This window comes from Mustela lutreola, chromosome 13, assembly GCF_030435805.1.
Source record: "Mustela lutreola isolate mMusLut2 chromosome 13, mMusLut2.pri, whole genome shotgun sequence".
Classification (NCBI taxonomy): Eukaryota; Metazoa; Chordata; class Mammalia; order Carnivora; family Mustelidae; genus Mustela; species Mustela lutreola.
The window spans coordinates 43591260-43596380 of NC_081302.1; the positions used below are offsets into that span (position 1 = coordinate 43591260).

Here is a 5121-nt window from a genome sequence, read left to right on the forward strand (position 1 = left end):
TTTCATCCTGAGGCTTGACAGAGCAAAAAGATTAAATGGAAACAAACAAAAAAAAACCATGATGACCACAAATCTGTAAATCAGCAGTTGAAAAGGAGTATTAAAATCCTATTAAAAAGAGTTTCCTCGACTCCTTTAACACTCAACATGCAATCTGTTTTCATGTTGTTTGAATCTAACGTAAGATTTATCCTAAATCGCCCACTCTGCAGAGCCATTATGACTTTGCCCCCTATCCCCATCTCTCAACTGGACTCCTGCAATAATTTCAGAAGTGGCATTCCGGCTTCCCCTTTTTCCTTCTGAAAACTATTTGCTACCTGGCAGTGAAAACCACCTCGGTGAAATGGCATCATGCTTTCAGCAAAAGACAAAGCATGTCACTCCCCTGCTCAATAACCTTCAAATCTGTCTAAAAAAACCTCAACACTTGACCAGGGGGTAAAAGGCACTATATGACCTGCCCTATATCTCTGTCTCCAAAATTACTGCCTTTCATTTTTCCCATTAGACTCCCTATTCAGGCCATACTGGACTTACTGCTATTCCTCAAAAGCAACTGCCCAGAATATCCATCCTAGAGATTTCCACAGGATTCACTCCCTTACTTCATTCAGGATTCTGATCAAATATCTCCATTTTAGAGTCTTCTAGAATCCCTCCTTGAAATAGATCATTTTTTTCTCTCCATGTCACCTAACATATAATTTTCTGTTACTGTTTTTACAGCAGAATTTCCTCCTCAAATAATTGTATGAAAACAATAATCAGATTGTGTCGCTTCATAGCCACCACCCTCCCGCACCCAAAGGCTGCTTCTCATTGCACTAAGGAAAAAAGCCACAATGGTTTCCATGGAATAAGAATTCATTAGTAAGGACTCTTCCCATAACTGTGAACTACTGATCACACCCATTCTATCTACTCAGTTATTCCTTTCTGGATATTCTGATATTCTTGCCTGTTTTGAAAATACAAAGCTAGTTCCTGTTTTAGAATCATCGCACTCATTGTCCCCTGCATGGGAACACCAATTCTCTATTCAGGCCTTAATCACAGTATCAAAATGCCACTTCATAGAACTCTCCATTGCCTTACCTTGTTAATTTTTCATGGCATTTATAACTACTTATATGTTTACTCACTAATTTTATTTGCTGATTTCTACATATCTCAGTAAAATGAGAGTAAGAACTTTGGCTCTCTGGGTCATCACTGTATCTTTGACTCTTAGGAACAATGCCTGCCATGTAATAGGATACAGTAAATATGTTGAATAAACAAATTATATGTATACTTACAGGCAATTTTCTTTAAATGCCACACATGACTCTCAGGAACACATCAATTTCCTTAGAAATACGTCCCTTTTGAAAATTTATGTTTTTTTTAAATATGTGCAATCATCTGATTTATTAAGACAATACAATTAAGACAATACAATTGTATTTAAGACAATACAAAGTATCCAAACAATATCAAAAGGTGAGTGTATTTAACCAAACTCAGCTCATAACAGAGAAACGAGTAAAAAGAATAATTCTGCTATAGCATATTGCTAACAGGAACTGGCAACAGAAAAAGTTGGTAAAGGGAGGCATTCTTTTAAGAATTAGAACCGAGGGGTTCCATAATCATCTGGCATCTGCTCAGTGTTGTACCTATGGTTAGAAATACATGATGGGAACTCTGGGGAACTTCTGAATCCTTCATTTAAGGTCCCAGTCAACTGCGACCACAATGTAGCGCTCGTGCTGAGTTACTCTCTGAACTAAGCAGTCATCTGCATAGGTTCCCATGTGTGTGCATGGTAATAGTTCAAATCCTGGATCTTTGGCAATCCTTAGAGCCACTCAATAATTTTGCCCCAGTTTCACAATTTCAGCCATTACACAGTTATACAAGGGATATACACTTGGCACAAAGACAGTCCACCACTGGGGTACCTGGGTGGCTCAGTGGGTTAAGCCTCTGCTTTTGGCCCAGGTCATGATCTCAGGGTCTTGGGATTGAGCCCCACGTCAGGTTCTCTGCTCGGCGGGAAGACTGCTTCTCCCTCTCTCTCTGCCTGCCTCTCTGCCTACTTGTGATCTCTCGCTCTGTCAAATAAATAAATAAAATCTTTAAAAAAAAAAAAAAAGACAGTCCATCATTGGCTCTACTAAGTCAAGTTTGGCTTTAATGGAAAAGGTGATAAAGTTGGTATCAATCAGAATGTGGTAAGGTAGGCCCACTTGTGTGTTATATTAGAAGAATAACCAGGAAAGATGCTGGGGGATTTCTCTTTCCTTGAGTGCAGTGGGATCTTTCTTTTCTTTCCTTTTTTTTTTTTTTTTAAATTAACATATAATGTATTTTTTATTTCAGGGGTACAGATCTGTGAGTCATTAGTCTTACACAATACACAACACTCACAATAGCACATACTTTCCCCAATGTCTATCACCCAGCCACCCTATCCTCCGCCCACCACCCCCAGCCGCCCTCAGTTTGCTTCCTAAGATTAACAGTCTCTTATGGTTTGTCTCCCTCCCTGGTCCCATCTTTCATTTTTTTCTCCCTTCCCTCCCACTAACCCCTGCCCTGCCTCTCAAATTCCTTATATCAGAGAGATTATATGATAATTGTCCTCTGATTGACTTATTTCACTTAGCATAATACCCTCTGGTTCCATTCATGTCTTGCAAATGGCAAGATTTTTTTGATGGCTGCATTTTATATATATATATATATATATATATATATATATATATATATATATATATATATATAAAATAAAATATCTTCTTTATCCATTTGTCTGTTGATGGATATATAGGTTCTTTCCATAGTTTGGCTATTGTGGACATTGCTGCTATAAACATTGGGGTGCACATGCCCCTTGAGATCACTACATTCATACCTTTAGGGTAAATACCCAGTAGTGCAATTGCTGGGTCGTAGGGTATCTCTATTTCCTACTTTTTAAGAAAACTCCATACTGCTTTCCAGAGTGGCTGCACCAGCTTGCATTCACACCAACAATGTAGGAGGGATCCCCTTTCTCTGCATCCTTGCCAACACCTGTCATTTCCTGACTGGTTAATTCTATCCTACTGCTTAAGCCCCTGATCTTAGAGTCTAAGCATTGGCTTCTTGGTCACATACTTTCTTGCTTTCTTTTGCTTCCCCATGTTCACACCATACTCTTGTTTCGTGTGTGTGTGTGTGTTTTGTTGTTGTTGTTTTTATGTTGTAGAGAAATTTGACTTAGCTCTTCCCTTGGGCAATTCAATTTGTCATATTTGATTAAAGAAACCATAGATAACATAGCTTCAATTTAAAGAAATGATCCCCATGATCCAGGACATTTCCTTTTTCAGTAATGTTTTAAGGTACTAGTATAAAGAAGGCAGAACAAATAGTATCCATAAGATTCTTTCTTTTTCTTTCTTTCTTTCTTTCTTTCTTTCTTTTTTTAAGATTTTGTTTATTTATTTGACAGACACAGATCACAGGCAGGAAGAGAGGCAGGCAGAGAGAGAGAGGGGGAAGCAGGCTCCCTGCTGAGCAGAGAACCCAATGTGGGGCTTGATCCCAGGACCCTGCGATCATGACCTGAGCTGAAGGCAGAGGCTTTAACTCACTGAGCCACCCACGTGCCCCCATAAAATTCTTTGTATTCAAATGTTTTTTTTTTTTTTTCCTGCTCTGTTGCCTAATAAAATATTTAACTATTTACTTAGTACCTGAGTCTCTAACTTAGACCTCTTTACTAGGCTTCAGTTTCCTATAGTACATATCCATTTGACTCTGCTACCTAAAATCAACAAATGAAAAGGGAACATACCATCTTTTCTGTTCCCATCCTAACGCCTCCTCCTGTTTTCCCTCTTTCCTGCTTTTTCCTCCCACCTCACTGATAGTTTTTAACAGCAACCCAGCTGCCAAAGCAAGACATATAAGAAATCCTCAATTCTATTCAGCTGCCTCAGTGTAGTTTTTAAGATTTTATTTATTTTAGAAAGACAGAGAGAGAGGGTATGTGAGCAGGTAGAGGAACAGGGAGGGAGAGAGAAGGAATCTCAAGCAGACTCTATGCTGAGTGTGGAGCCCAGCGTGGGGCTCAATCTCACCACCCTAAGCTCATGACCTGAGCTGAAACCAAGAGTCAGATGCTTAACCAACCAAGCCACCTGGTGCCCTGCACTGTATGTTTTTCTATACAACTTCAATCCTTCAAAGATGCAATCCAGAATTAGAAATCTGAACAAAATACGTGAAACAATTATTTTCATTTGTTGAACAACCGGCAGTTAGTTTAGTGCTCTGAGAGAAGTAAAACAAATGAGATAAGTCCTTCCAATTAGTCCGGTTTTCTGACTTAACTCAAGGTGCTTCCTATACCTTGGTGCACAGAGGACCCAGGAGCAAAGCACAGTGGTCTAGCTGACCACAGGTACATAGATAAGATTTTACAGAAGTTGAAGTAATTGGATTTGCAAGGCTAAATAACAGAGGGAAGGAAAATAAACAGAGAAGGAACTCCAGAAATCTACATGTGGGTCTTCTTAAATACCTTGCTGAATAAGAATCTGGGCATACTCCAGGAGGATAGGAAAAAAAAAAAAAAAAACACCAAGGAAAGAACAAATAAAACCATGAACTAAGAAACTGTAGCTTACACAGAGCTGAGCAATATTTTAGCATCAACCATCAAGTAATATTTAGCATCAACCATCAATTAATCATCCAAGGAAATCAACTGAGATCCAGGAATGACCATAACTTAAGGTATAAAGTGAAGTGCTATACCAGTCATAGATTATAGATTATGGATATCCACTTAACCAAGCATCATAAATAAGTCTGTATGAAGTGTGAAGTGTGTAAACCTGGTGATTCACAGACCTGTACCCCTGGGGATAAAAATATATGTTTATAAAAAATAAAAAATTAAAATAATAATAATAATAATAAATAAGTCTGTAAGAATAAAAATATCCACAAGTAACTGCCTGCTTAAACAAACTAACATTCTTTAAAGGAAGGTCCAGATATCCAAAAACATAACACTCAAAATGTTCAAACCCAATAAAAAATTACTGGACATAAAGAAATAAGAAAATATGATCTGTAAGC

The 5121-nt window shown here is 38.2% G+C and overlaps 1 pseudogene; it reads right to left on the reverse strand.

The window, feature by feature from the left end:
- Positions 1-1612: 1612 nt before the first annotated feature.
- LOC131813442 (rRNA-processing protein FCF1 homolog) lies at positions 1613-3173 on the reverse strand (annotated as a pseudogene).
- Between the last annotated feature and the right edge of the window lie 1948 nt (positions 3174-5121).